Source organism: Macaca thibetana, chromosome 3 (genome assembly GCF_024542745.1).
Source record: "Macaca thibetana thibetana isolate TM-01 chromosome 3, ASM2454274v1, whole genome shotgun sequence".
NCBI lineage: Eukaryota > Metazoa > Chordata > Mammalia > Primates > Cercopithecidae > Macaca > Macaca thibetana.
The window spans coordinates 151,549,483-151,564,736 of record NC_065580.1 but is presented as its reverse complement, the minus strand read 5'-3'; the positions used below and the strand labels follow the sequence as shown (position 1 = coordinate 151,564,736).

The 15,254-nt window shown below is 50.1% G+C and overlaps 1 protein-coding gene and 1 long non-coding RNA gene across 3 annotated transcripts in view; one reads left to right on the top strand and one right to left on the bottom strand.

The window, feature by feature from the left end:
- The window catches only part of SLC19A1 (solute carrier family 19 member 1), a 47,244-nt gene extending 38,939 nt beyond the window's left edge, over positions 1-8,305 (bottom strand). Inside the window, exon 1 of one of the 2 annotated variants that reach the window (XM_050785661.1) lies at positions 8,003-8,305. The gene's annotated coding sequence lies outside the window, so the exon portion shown is untranslated. The remainder of the gene's footprint in view (positions 1-8,002) is intronic. The other variant, XM_050785662.1, reaches the window with a different exon arrangement.
- Positions 1,100-2,067, top strand: LOC126951508 (uncharacterized). Its single transcript, XR_007724496.1, has 2 exons — positions 1,100-1,457; positions 1,498-2,067. It is a non-coding gene; the product is annotated as an uncharacterized LOC126951508 (long non-coding RNA).
- Positions 8,306-15,254: the final 6,949 nt, after the last annotated feature.

Below are 15,254 nucleotides of genomic sequence, written 5' to 3'. Positions count from 1 at the left end.
GCGTCCCATCCCGATCCCCCGCGCCCCATCCCGATCCCCCGTGCCCCCTCCGAATCCCCCGCGCCCCCTCCGAATCCCCCGCGCCCCCTCCGAATCCCCCGCGTCCCATCCCGATCCCCCGCGCCCCCTCCGAATCCCCCGCGTCCCCATCCCACTTTCCGGCCGGGTTTGGCCACCGCGGGGCCTCCAAGTGGAACCGCGCACAGTGGGCGTCCTCCTGTGCCTGGCCAGGTGCGCTCAGCATCATGTCTCCGGGTCCCTGCACGGGGCAGCCGCGTGGGAACTTCCTTTCGGGCCGGCGATCCTCCCTGCGTGCGTCTCCACCTTTTCATTTTTCATTCACGGACGGACATTGGGACGTCTCCTTCCGCTTGGCTGTGGTGACTAAAGCCGCTGTGCTATCGTTTTTACTATCATTGCTATGAAAAGTTGACAAATGAACCTTCCTCTTACTGTCTGGGTTTTTCCCATTTTATCTGCTTTTAACTGTCCGGATTCATGGAGCCCCAGCAGCGGGCCCTGTTCTTGGCTTCAGTGGCGAGGCCCCTCGCCTTCTCCCCAGCAGCAGCCCCTTTGACGACGTCAGGACTTTCGGTCCATTCCCTGGGTCGATGTTTCCAGAACCCCGCGCCCAGTCCTGGGAACACGTCTAGGTGATCTGGGGCTGCCTCGTGCGCTCCCGGGGGCCTCGGGTTTCCCGCACGCAGCGCGGGGAGCGGCCACCAGGGGGCGAGCGGCGCCCGGAGCCTCCGCGGGTCCCAGCCCAGCAGCCTCACCGCGCAGGGGGCGGCGCTGCCGGAGCGGGTGGGGGTTGCAGGGGGCGGCGGAGGCAGCATGGCGGGGGGCAGCGGGGCGGGGGCAGCATGGCGGGGGGCAGCGGGGCAGCGGCAGCATGGCGGGGGCAGCGGGGCGGGGGCAGCGGCGGTGTGGGGGGCTGGGGACGGTTGTGGGGGCAAGGGGAACCGGCTTGGGTGGCGGCGCAGGTTGCAGGGAACGGAGGTGCAGGGGGCGGCGGCGGGGGCCGCGCGGCCTGCGTGGGGAGCGCCTGAGGCTGGCCCGGGGCCTGGAACCGCAGCCTCCGGTTCAGGGTGGTCTACACGCGAACGGCGGGCGCTGGCAGAAAGCGACACACGCAGAGTTTCGCGCGAGCCCGAGGGGCCCAGCTGCCGCCCTTGCGCGGTCCTGTAGGTGCCAGGAGGGGGTCGCGGACCTTGAGGCTGGATCCACGTGGTCCCCGCGGGCCCAGTGAGTGACATCACTGCGATGCTGCGCATGGACCAAGGTCTATACCCAGGAGATGGCCACGGTGTGCATGGATCAAGGTCTACACCCCGGGGATGGCCACGGTGTGCATGGATCAAGGTCTACACCCAGGAGGTGGCCACGGTGTGCATGGACCAAGGTCTGCGCCCGGGAGGTGGCCATGGTGCGCATGGACCAAGGTCTACACCAGGGAGGTGGCCACGGTGCGCATGGAGCAAGGTCTACGCCCGGGAGGTGGCCACGGGACAGACGCTCCCATGAGGTTTCCAGGAAGACCCCTGCCCTAACCCTCTGAAGGTCGGAGGTCACGGATCAAAGCCGAGAACAGAAGCTGGGGTGGGGCACACAGAGCTGGAAAGAGGGGCCTGAGCGTCGGGCGGCCACCAGCAGGGTCCCCTCCAGGCCACAAGGATGCTCCGGTCCCAGTCCCCAGAAGAGGGTAGCTCCAGTCACCAGGGGGGTGACCAGCAGAGGTCCTCATGGCCTGCAGTCAGGGGAGACCTGAGACTGCTAAGTTGAGCACAACAGCATCTCCACCACCCCCACACACAGAAAGACCAGGCCGACCCAAGACTGCACGCTCAAGCTCTGGCTGCAGGGCAGCTGAGCCTGTGAGGGCCCAGGGTGGAAGCTGCTCTGAGCCAGGCCCCGGGTCAGCAGTCCCCCCCACCGCCCACTGCTCCCCACCAGTGCCGGGCTGTGGGCTTGGATTTTTGATGCTTCCAACTTTTAAAGAGAAGCTTGAAATCTGTAATTCTTATGTGAAACCCTGCCTTTCTTAACTAATTAAAGACTTAAAATTAACTAGTTAAAATTAATTAAAATTGATTAAATTTGTACTAATTAAAGCTAACTGAATTCTTCTCAAAACACCGTGCAGATGAAGCCAGCGAGAGACACACCCGTCTGCAGCCATGGCTTTAGGAGACACGGAGTCGGGGCCAGGGACGTGGCCGGAGCTGCCGCAGACAGGACAGAACAGGACGTTGTCAAGGGCTCCATGGCTGATCTGTCTCTGTTGCACCAAAGTATTTTAAGTGTTCTCTCACGTCCCCTGGAAGATCTTGGATAGGGAGAGAGGCGGGGTGGAGGGTGGCGTGGGAGACCTGTGACCGGGGCTTCCTGGGGGCCCTGCACTGCAACCAGCCTGCATGTGTCTCCTGGGACAGTGTCTCAGAGGCCTGGCCACTCCGAAGGGCCTCTGGACACCTCATAGCCTTCCCAGGCTTCCCTGGCCTGGCTACTGCCCTGTTGCCAGGACTTGGGCACCAGCCACTGCCTCCCCACATGTCAGCTCCTTGCACAACAGCACCCACTGCATGGAGCTGCCCAGGACTCAGGAAGAACAGAGCTGGAGGCTGGGCCCTGGGGCTGCTGGAGCCCTGGCAGCAGGAAGCGATTTGAGATAGAGAACCCGAGGCCAGGGCACTGGGGCTCAGAGAGCAGCCCCAGGAGACGGGTCTTCCCTATCAGTGGAGCCAGACCTTGGTCTTGTGACACGCTGGAGTCCCTGGCTTTGACCCCGTAGCCCCTGCCACATTCTCCTGAGGCTTCTCGTCCACTCTGGGTGAATTAGATGCTGACCTGTGCCTCGTGGCCCCCGCCTGGCCCTGAACCCCGGGCCCTGCACACCTTGCTGGTAGCCTCTGCCACAGAGATGGGAGTGTCCACCTGGAGTGTCCCGCTTCAGTCACAGCCCTGGAGTGGTTCGTGGCCAGAGCAGAGAGGAGTGAGGGCTGGGGGTTTGTGCGGTGACCAAGACCAGGGTGCAGGGGCCCAAACCAAGGCCACTCACTGCCCTCAATTGAGCAGAAGGGATGTTCCGGGGAGCCTCAACCCTCCACCCCACTCAGACGGTGTGCCTCTCTTGAACCCTGCCCTGGGCTCTGGTGACCCTCAGGGATGCTAGTGAGGAGCTTGTCCTGGCTCAGACTGAGCCCTCTGCTCAACTAACAGCACAGATGCAGCACAGATGCAGCCCAGACGGCTGCGGAGAAGCGGGGTGTGGGGGTGGCCTTGCCCTCAGCACTCGGACTTGGCCTCCTGAGCCCAGTGGGGTGGGGAGTGTTAGTGCGATGCCCATACTTGCCTCCTGCGTCTCTGACAGAATCATTCCTTGGAGGGCATGACCAGGAGGCCACCTATTTTTAGGGTCGTGCCATCCAAGGCAGTCTGTGCCGAGTGGCTCCATATTCAGACAGCGGCGGTATCATCTCCAAGCCTGATCTCAGTGGTTAGCAAGTCCCATGCTGGTGAGAGACTGGAAGCGGCTTCTGAAAACCCTTTAGGGCTAAGGCTGTCTAGTCGGGCTCCACACGGCTGGTGACAGATCAGGCCAGACAAGTGCATGACACTCAGCATCCAAGACGACGGACTGAGACCCCCAAGCCCAGGTGGGCCACGGCTGGCTGGACCTCAGCTGGGACTCGGACGTGCTTGCTCTGCAGCCTGGCCCCAGGGTGTGGGCCTGCAGCTCTGGCTGCTGAGAAATCCTGAGTGAGCACTTCAGCCTTTGAAGGGGGAAGGATTTGCCCCATTGTCACTGCAGTGAGATCCCCTGAGAACCCAGGAAGGCAGTGGTGCCACAGAAGGGGTGCTGGCCGGCGAGTCCTGGGGATCCTCCCAGGGATGCAGATGGTGGGGCTGCTACCAGGCTGCAGAGGGTGTTTCTTCTTTGCATGTGGCCAGCGTGACTCAAGTTCAGCTCCAGAAATACATGTGTGAGAGGACTGCATTTGGTTTGAGCCAGGGCAGGCACAGGTAGGGAGCGGAGCTGCTACAGGAAGCCCTGAGGCCGGGAATCTGAGGGAGTCAGGGCAGGCTTGTTCCCAGGGCAGGACAGAGCACAGCCACCTGGTTGCTTGGAATAAGATGGAGAGCTGTGTTCCAATTTCTCAGCACACAAGAAAACACATTTCAGTTAAATTGAATTTTCTTTTTCTTTTTTTTTTTTTTTTTAGATGGAGTCTGGCTAGGTCTCCAGGCTGGAGTGCAATGGCGCGATCTCAGTTCACTGCAACCTCTGCCTCCAAGGTTCAAGCGATTCTCCTACCTCAGCATCCCAAGTAGCTGGGATTACAGGCGCCTGCCGCCACGCCTGGCTAATTTTTGTATTTTTAGTAGAGATGGAGTTTCACTATGTTGGCCAGGATGGTCTCGATCTCTTGACCTTGTGTTCCATCCATCTTGGCCATCCAAAGTGGTGGGATTCCAGGCGTGAGCCACCGTGCCTGGCCTAAGTTGAATTTTCATGTGGAAGTCAATAACTACATACATTTGGGGATGCCAGTAGCAGAAATCACAAAGGAAAAGACAGACGTACTTGCATCCAATCTAAAAACATCTTTAAGTCAAAAGGCACCGTGAAGAACTGCCAGCCCCTCAGCTGTGTGGAAACGTCACAACATTGAGGTTGGGTGAGCGTCAGTGTCCTGGGTCCATCAGGCAATTGCCCCCGTCTGTGTATTTAGGTCGGTGAGGTGTCACCATGTACCAACAAGGAGACAAACACACACACTGAAAATGACCAGGGGTGTGGGCAAGTCCTCCCATGGGGACCAGCAGTAGGCAGGGTCCGCCGGAGACCACGGGAATGCCACGTCCTCCAGCTCCAACTTGCAAAGATTTGCTAAGATTTATATATTTTTTTCCAGTTGTTTTTCAGTCTTTATTTTATGGAGGCCCCTGAAGGTACTTGTGGATTCTGATTTGCAGCTCTGTCCAGGGAGCGTCCGGCCAAACGTGGAGCCCGGGGTGTGCCGATGGACCTCCGGACGTGGGGCCACACCTGCACACCCAGTTTTCTCACTGACTGTCTCGGAGGTGGTTCCACATCAGCACACACAGAGCTTCTGTGTTCCTCATTAACAGCAGTGAAGAACTAGTCACTCAAATGCCCATCATTCCCTCACACAGGGTATTTTTAACAGAAATTGCTAGACATGGAGTTTGCTGTCGAAATGGCCCCTGGTGTGACAAGCAGATTTATTTTCACTGTAACGTCCAGTTCTGGTGATGACGGGGGCAGACAGCCCCCCACATGGGCAGTGGGCCCAGGTAAACCTCAGGCAATCAGCCACAGCCCCAGAGACAGGATCCGCATGTGAACAGACCATCCACAGGGGCCCAAACGTCGGAAATGCAGCTTACTCTGCCAGAGGCAGCACGTCATACCCCCCGCTCCCAAAATGTAGGAAACTGGCTCGTGCCAGGTGTGGCCGGAACGTGGGCACAGGGGAGCCCTGGGGTCACCCGTGGAGCATAAACCATGCAGCCTTCCTGGGGAACAGCCTGGCCCTGAGAGGTGGGAACGCCAGGGCACGGCAAGTCCTCTCCAGGACCCATCCCCCAAGGACTCCTCCCACAGCCACACAGGGCCCACACTGGTACATGCCCACAGCTCGGTGAGGCCGGCAGGAGCAGGACACTCCATGTCCAGCACCTGGGGAGGGTCAGGCAAAGCGCACTGGGTGCCCAGCATGGCCCCCACAGGAGCTAATCCACCACGCGGCAAGTGGGGCCTTGGAGATGCCGTGTGGGAATGGGACGTGGCACTGGCACCCCCACTAGGGTGCCCACCATGGCCCCCACAGGAGCTAATCCGCCACGCAGCAGGGAGGGAACTTGGAGACACCATGTGGGAATGGGACGTGGCACTGGCACCCTGGTAGGAAGCGAAGTCAGAGTCCAAACAAAGAGACACTCCTCCCGAACAGGAGGGAAGAGACAACACCAGCAAGGACAGCCGCCCACGCGGGGTAGGGGGCGGGGGTCAGGGTTGGGAATGAGGATCTGAGGGACCAAGAGGAGGAACGACAAAGGTGAGGGGCCTTGCGGAGTGGTGACAGCAGTGGCCAAGTGCCAACGAGGAGGACGAACCCAATGCTAGGCTGAGGTCAAACAGAGAAACAAGAAGAGCAGCACCCAGGCTTGGAGCTGAGAGATGCCCGAGCCCCGGAGAATCGGTGCTGTCCTCTGAGCTGGCCTCTCTGATCCTGCTTTCTCCCTGATAAAGAGGCGCTCTCGTGGCTGGCAGAGGGGATGCTGGTGGCCTGGCTCAGCCTCAGCTGCTGCTCTTACCACTGCTGTGGTCATTCCCTGCCCTTCTAAACAAAGCTGCTTGCCAGCCACCCATGTGCAAAGGAAGAAGGAAAGAACGGGAACAAACGACCGAGCCTAATCCACTTTCCCTGCCATGTGAACCACAGTATTTTCCACTACTGTGCACTTGGAGAGAGCAAATGTCACCGAGTCTTGTTGAGAAGATGAGAGAGGCAAGAGGTCTGAACAACACCCAGCTTGGGGCGAATGCCTTCAGACAAGCACGATCAAAGTAAAACAGGAATGAGTAATGACCATAAAAGATGCGCTAAAAATAATTGACAAAATATAAAATAAATATTTGAGTATTCTATTGCAATAATTTGCCATGCCATTCACTTGCAATAAATCAATCTCTGTCAAGTTAGAACAGTGTTGCCTTTGTCCTTCTTTTGAACCAGGATTACATATGGCAGGTCTGGGGCCCGGAGCACCTCCCAGTGTTCCCACTCTTGGCCTAGTGGGTTCCAGCTACAAGTGCTGGACTCTGCACTTGAAGTGAGGGTGAGGCTGGGTGCAGTGGCTCACGCCTATAATCCCAGCACGTTGGGAGGCTGAGGCGGGCAGATGACCTGAGGTCAGGAGTTCAAGACCAGCCTGGTCAACATGGTGAAACCCCATCTCTACTAAATACACAAAAATTAGCCAGGTGTGGTGGCATGCACCTGTAATCTCCGCTATTTGGGAGGCCGAGACAAGAGAATTGCTTGAACCTGGGAGGCGGAAATTGTAGTGAACCAAGATTGTGCCACTGCACTCCAGCCTGGGGGACACAGCGAGACTCCATCTCAAAAATAAATAAATAAATAAAAAATAGTAATAATAAAAAGTGAAGGTGGGAACCTGCACAGCAAAGAAAGATGACTTCCAGGCTGGGCGCAGTGGCTCACGCCTGTAATCGCAGCACTTTGAGAGGCCAAGGTGGGCGGACCACAAGGTCAGGAGATTGAGACCATCCCGTCCAACATGGTGAAACTCCATCTCTACTAAAAATACAAAAATTAGCTGGACGTGGTGGTGGGTGCCTGTAATCCCAGCTCTTCAGGAGGCTGAGGCAGGAGAATCACTCGAACCCAGGAGGTGGAGGTTGCAGTAAGCCAAGATCACGCCACTGCACTCCAGTCTGGCAACAGATCAAGACTCCATCTCAAAGAAAAAAACGACTTCCAGAAATGCATGCACATCACACTGACACAACACCACACACATGCGCCATATCAGCATCGTAAAGGGAAACCCTCATGACTACTGAACATTTATGACGGTCTCCAGGAGGTTTTTCAAAAGGCCAAGTTCTGAAAACATCCACTTACAGCGCGTGGGGGAGCAGAACCTAGACTCTCTCTCCCCCATGAAACAACGGAAAAAACAGGCAAATACGTGAAGCAAAATGTTTTCAGACCCTGGTCTCCCGGCACTGTGGTGCAGTGCTCCCTGAGAGACACGAAACAAACAGGTTGAGACCTAGAGCTGCCAGAGCTCATGACAGGGAGAAAGTTTCCAGGACGCAGCACAGGGAAAAGGAATCCAGGCAGAACTGCAGTTTCCTACAGCTGAGGAAACAAAGCTGGGAGCCCGAGAGGCAAAGATGGCCAGAAATCACGGGACAGAGTCCCAGACGGAAAGGAGCTGTACTTACGGTAGATTCCAACAGTCCGTGGAAGATCCTCCTCCGGTATCTAGTTGTGAATGGATCAGAGAGGAAGGAGCTGAACTTACGGTAGATTCCAACAATCGTGGAAGATCCTCCTCTGGTAATCTAGGTGTGTACGGATCAGTGCAGGTGTGAGAGGCAAATACTCAAGGCCAGAGAAGGACCATCAGAAAGAAGCAGGAGTGACCCTTGGAGCTCATGCACAGCCAGGAATGCTGCCTGTTCCCGCCAGTCAGAGAGGAGATCTCATGGCCCATGGGACGTGGAGTGGAGCACTCACAAGACTTTGCCACAGTAGGGGAGATGAACTTGTTCTAGGCTAAAAACTGTTCTGACCTTGCATGAAAAGTTCAAAGCAAGTCTTGGAAGAAACAGACTGTTTCCATGTAACTTAATTGCATTCCAGAACAAAGCTCAAGAATATTTGTAGGAAGACAAAAATGTCAATTATTTAACAAAGTAAACTCATAATGTCTGGCATGCAATCAAAAATTAGTGGGCATGCAAAAAAATAATGATAAAAATAAAGAAAATGTAACCCAAAATGAGGATATAAATTAATCCATGGAAACAGATCTAGAAATGACAAAGAAGGTAGATTTAGTAGAAAAGGACATTAAAACAATTATTATAACTACATTTTTATGTTCAAAATGGCAAAGAAAAGAGTATTAGGAGGAGACACATTGAAGATTCAAAAAGAATACAAGTTAAACTTCTAGAGATGAAAACTACAATGTCTGAGGCGAAAAATACACTGGATGGGATCCCCGCAGATTAGACATTGAAGAAGAAAAGATGTGTGAACTTGAAGACACAGCAACAGCAAGAGAGACTGTACAAAATAAAACACACAGGAAAAAAAAGACTTAAAAAAGTGAGCAGAGCATCAGTGAGCTACGGGACAACTTAAAGTGTCCTCATATGTGTGTAATGTTAGGACACATCAAGTTGTAAAACAAGGATTTGAACAAGGGAAAACCACAAATCCAAGAATCTCAATAAATCCCAAGCACAATACATATTAAGAAAACAACACCAAGTCACATTATAATCACACTGCTCAAAACTGGTGTTAAAGAAAAATTTCTTAAAACCAGCCAGAGGGAGAGAAAACTTCGCATACAAAGGAATGAAGATAAGGATAAGGATGGATTTCTGATTGGAAACAATGCGAGTGAGAAGACCATGGAGCAACCTCTTTAAAGTACTAACAGCCGGCCGGGCGTGGTGGCTCACGCCTGTAATCCCAGCACCTTGGGAGGCCAAGACAGGCGGATCACGAGGTCAGGAAATCGAGACCATCCTGGCTAACACAGTGAAACCCCGTCTCTACTAAAAATACAAAAAAAAAAAAAAACTAGCTGGGCAAGGTGGCGGCGCCTGTAGTCCCAGCTACTCCGGAGGCTGAGGCAGGAGAATGGTGTGAACCCGGGAGGCGGAGCTTGCAGTGAGCCCAGATCGCGCCACTGCACTCCAGCCTGGGCGACAGAGCGAGACTCCGTCTCAAAAATAAATAAATAAATAAATAAAATAAAGTACCAACAGCCAACAGATATATATACACACATACATACATATATATATGTGTGTGTGTGTGTGTGTATATATATATATATAATTTTTTTTTCTCTCTTTTTTTTTGAGACGGAGTCTCACTCTGTCACCCAGGCTGGAGTGCAGTGGTGTGATCTCGGCTCACTGCAAGCTGCCCCTCCCAGGTTCAAGCAATTCTCCTGCCTCAGCCTCCCAAGTAGCTGGGACTACAGGCATGTGCCACCACGCCCGGCTAATTTTCGTGTTTTTAGTAGAGATGGGGTTTCACCATGTTAGCCAAGATGGTCTCGATCGATATCTTGACTTTGTGATCCACTCACCTCAGCCTCCCAATGTGCTGGGATTACAGGCGTGAGCCACCGTGCCTGCCCGAAAATACCAAGATTTTTAAAAAGTGTTCGAATTTTATTACCTGAGAAAAACATCTTTTAAAAATGAAGGTGAAATAGATTTTTTTCGGCATCCAAAGACTGAAAGATTTCATCAACAGTAGACAAATGTCATATGACATGTTAAAGGCAGTCCTCAGACAGAAGGACAATCTGAATCTGGAAAAAGGAATAAAAAGTATTGGAAATGGAAAACGTGGACAAATATTAAAAACTTACTTTTAAAATCTCATTAAAAGATAACCAACTGCTTAAAATGAAAAGAAAAAACCTAATGATGTATTGTGAGGTTTAAAAATGTGTGACTTTGGCCAGGTATGGTGTCTCACGCCTGTAATCCCAGCACTTGGGGATGAGATGGGCGGATTGCTTGAGCTCAGGAGTTTAAGACCAGCCTGAGAAACATAGTGAAACCCCATCTCTACAAAAAATACAAACAATTAGCTGGGCATGGTGGCACGTGCCATAGTTCCCACTACTCGGGAGGTTGAGGTGGGAGGATCTTCTGTGCCCAAGAGGTCAGGGTGGCAATGAGGCATGATCATGCCATTGCACTCCACATTCCAGCCTGGATGACAGAGTAAGAAAGACCCTGTCTCAGAAAAAAAAAAAAAAGTGTGTGAGGTTTAAAAATGTTTGACAACAGCACTAAAGCTGTGAGAGGGAATGGAAATATGCTATTTTAATGTCACATTACTGTATAAGTTAAAGATGTATATTATTTATCTTAAAGCTACACATAAAAGAAAAAAGAATTATACCTAATAAGCCAACAAAGAAGATAAATGGGACTAAAAACACAATGCAAAAGAAGGCAGAAAAAAGAAAAAATAACAGATGGAACAAATATAAGAATAGTAAGATAATAGATTTAAACCCAATCATATTCGTAATCACAATTATGTTCTAATGGCCTGAACATTTCAAATGGGGCAGAAATTATATGATTAGATAAAGCCAGACTCAACTTTATGTTGCTGACAGGGAAAAACACTTTAAATGTAAATATACAAATTGGTTTAAAATCAAAGGATGGAAAAATATGTAGCATTACACTATTCAAAAGATGGCCGGATTGCCGGGCGCGGTGGCTCACGCCTGTAATCCCAGCACTTTGGGAGGCCGAGGCGGGCGGATCACAAGGTCAGGAGATCGAGACCACGGTGAAACCCCGTCTCTACTAAAAATACAAAAAATTAGCCGGGCGCGGTTGTGGGCGCCTGTAGTCCCAGCTACTCGGGAGGCTGAGGCAGGAGAATGGCGTGAACCCGGGAGGCGGAGCTTGCAGTGAGCCGAGATCGCGCCACTGCACTCCAGCCTGGGCTACAGAGCGAGACTCCGTCTCAAAAAAAAAAAAAAACAAAAGATGGCCGGAGTGGCTATTACAATATCAAAGTAGGTATCAGATAAGGAACATTGTAAGGAATAAAGAGGATTATAATAACAAAGGGATCAATTCATCAAGAGATCTTAACAACCCTAACCATGTACGCACCTAATAATAAAGCTTCGAAATACATGAAGGAGAAACAGCTAGGACATAAGGAGAAGCAGACAAACCAGCAATTATAGTCAGAGATTTCAAAACCCCATTTCAGTAACTGACAGAACAAATTGACAGACAACTTAGTAAAGGCAGACAAGACTTGAAGGATACAATCAGCCAAATTAGTATTTATCGAACATGTCACCCAACAACAGGAGAATACACATTCTTCTCATCTGTAACCAACAATTTACCAAAATAGGCCGTATTCTGGGTCACAAAACAATTCCCAGCTGGGCGCGGTGGCTCACACCTGTAGTCCCAGAACTTTGGGAGGCTAAGGCAGGCGGATCACAAGGTCAGGAGATGGAGACCATCCTGGCTAACATGGTGAAGCCCCATCTCTCCTAAAAAAAAAAAAAAAAAAAAAAAAAAAAAAAAAAAAAAAAAAAAAAAAAAAAAGCAAAAAAGTTTAGCCGGGGCATGGTGGCGGGTGCCTGTAGTCCCAGCTACTCAGGAGGCTGAGGCAGGAGAATGGCATGAATTCAGGAGGCGGAGCTTGCAGTGAACCAATATCGTACCACTGCCCTCCAGCCTGGGCCACAGAGCAAGACTCCATCTCAAAAAAAAAAAAAATTTCCAATAAATTTGAAGGATTCACTGCACCAGGGTATGTTCTTTGACCCATCGGAAATATATCAGGTATTAATAATACAAAGATTTCTCAATAATCTCCAAATATTTAGAAATTGAAAACAGATATCTGAATAACCCACCAGTCAAAGAAATGATGAACAAGGAAATTAGAAAGTATTTTAAACTGGTTGAAGATGAAAACACAATTTGAGATTCTTTTTCTGCTTTCTCTGGTTTTAACTGAGCATCTTACATGGTTCCATATACATTCCATCTTACATGTTTCTTTTCTTTGCATATCAATTTTTATTAAAAATTTTAAGTTGTTTTCCTAGAGTTTGCAATATACACTTATAACTCATCTAAATCCACCGTCAAATAACGCTATGTTGCTCCAGGTACAAGTATCCTGTAACAGAATATTCCCAATCCTCTCCCATCCCTTACCACATTGCTGTCATTGGTTTTACTTATCTCCTATATGCTATAATCACCCAATATCATTATTATTACTTTTAATAAATAGCTGTATTTTAGATAAACTAAGAATAAGGGGGGGAGGATTTTATATTTATTCATTCTCAAACACTTAGTTTCTTTATGTAGATTCAAGTTTCTGAGCTATATAATTTCCTTCTTCCTAAGGAACTTCTACTATTTCTGGCAGAGCACGTCTGCTGGTGATTCTCTCCATTTTCATTTGTCTGAGAACATGTTTATTTTTCCCTTACACTGAATAATAATTTTACTGGATATAGAACTCGAAGTTGGTGGGATTCTCAACACTTTTTTTTTTTTGAGACGGAGTCTCACTCTGTCACCCAGGCTGGAGTGCAGTGGCACCATCTCGGCTCACTGCAAGCTCCGCCTCCTGGGTTCACACCATTCTCCTGCCTCAGCCTCCTGAGTAGCTAGGATTACAGGCGCCCTCCACCACACCCAGCCAATTTTTTTGTATTTTTAGTAGAGACAGGGTTTCACCGTGTTAGCCAGGATGGTCTCAATCTCCTGACCTCCTGATCCGCCCACCTCAGCCTCCCAAAGTGCTGGGATTATGGGTGTGAGCCACCACGCCCGGCCTTTTCAACACTTTAAATATTTCATCCTGCTCTGTCCTTGGTTAAATGTAGATACAAAAATTCTCAACTAAAATGTTAGCAAATTATGCCCAAAAACATATAAAAAAGAAACTCCATTGTGACCTATTGGTGTTTATGCCAAGCATGTAAGGTTGGTTTAGCAATGGAAAATCAATCAATGGAATTCACCACAATAAACATAAAGAAAAACCATATGTTCAATAGATACAGAAACACATTCCTGATAAATCTTTTTTTTTTTTTTTTTTGACACAAAGTCTCGCTCTGTCACCCAGGCTGGAGTGCAGTGGCCGGATCTCAGCTCACCGCAAGCTCCACCTCCCGGGTTCACGCCATTCTCCTGCCTCAACCTCCTGAGTAGCTGGGACTACAGGCGCCCGCCACCTCGCCCGGCTAGTTTTTTGTAGTTTTTAGTAGAGACGGGGTTTCACTGTGTTAGCCAGGATGGTCTTGATCTCCTGACCTCGTGATCCGCCCGTCTCGGCCTCCCAAAGTGCTGGGATTACAGGCTTGAGCCACCGCGCCCGGCCCTTGATAAATCTTAAAAGCATAAGACAGTGAAAGAAGTCAGGCAGAAAACACTACACACTATATAACCCCAATGACATGACATTCTGGAGAAGGCACAGTCATTGTGCTGGCAAAACGATCAGTGGTGAAGAGTTTGTGGGAAGGGCTGGAGGACTGAATAGCTAAAGCACAGGAGATTATTTAGGGCAGTTAAAGTATTCTGTATGATAGTGTATTGGTGGATATGTGATATTCCAAACTTATCAAAAACCTGTGAAACTTTATAGTACAAAGAATACATCTCATCGTATGCAAATTTAAAAATCATTTAGGAAGCTCAGGGACCTCAGGATGGAATCCAGAATGTGACAAAACCATCTAACTGTATTATAAATGCATGAAACATCCTCACTGAAGGGAGTAGGGGGAAAGCAGTGACCTAATTCAGGATGAGTGGAGTCTGTGAGACTACAGGCAAAGGAACAGTACATAAGCACTGGACTCTAGCTGACAAAGCTGTCTCCCACTGAGGTGTGAGTTAACAGTTCCGACACCACCATAATATTGTCCTAGTCCGTTTTCTGTTGCTATAACTGAATACCCAAGACTAGGTACTTTTCAAAGAAATCTATTTCTTACCATTCTGGAAGTTGGGAGTTCCAACGTCAGAGAGCTGCATCTGGTCAGGGCCTTCTTGCTAGTGGAGACTCTCTGGAGAGTCCCAGGTGGCACAGGGCATCAGATGGTGAGGGTGCTTACAAGAGATGGCCAGACTCGCTTCTCCAACAGACCCATTCTCGTGAGAACTAACCCACTCCCTGCATAACCCATTCATCCATGAATTGATTAATCCAATCAACTCTCAAAGGTCCTGCCTCTCAACACTGCTTCACTGGGGGTCAAGTTTCAACACAGGAACTTTTGGGGAACACATTCACACCACAGCACATGTATACTGAAATTGAACAATTAAATACATGGATAGCAGATGGTAGGAGACAGGTTTCTCACTATTAGGAGGTTACAGAAGCAAGAGGCAGCTGGGATGATCCACATGGTGCTAGATTTGAGTTGGAGACATTGGTATGAACTGATGTTTAGCCCAGTATAGATTTCGATGGTTACCCGGAGAAGTGTTTTAGATATGCATATACACATGGGTTAACACCTGCATATATATTTTCTTCTCTGTGAGCTGAGAGGGTTTAGCAGCAACAACACCCCACTAGCTATAAGCACATCTCATGCTCAGATCTTGGTTTTCAATACCCTTCTTCAGTGAAAGGAACCAGGGTTCCTTGGAGAACTGTTGGATTCCAGAGCTGGGGCCAGTAATATACAAGATGAGACTTCTAGTAAGACCTCTAGCATCTTCTAGTAAAAGGTAGTAGTAAGATGCCAAAACAAACCTCACACTGACGGGCCGTGTCAAAGGGCTACAGGAGTTGACTGGAACAGCTCCTAACGGGCAATGCTGGAACAGTGTGAGCAACAAAATCAAGAAATGTTATTGCAACATGACCCAAGTGTAAATACCCACAAATCCATGCCAATCTAAA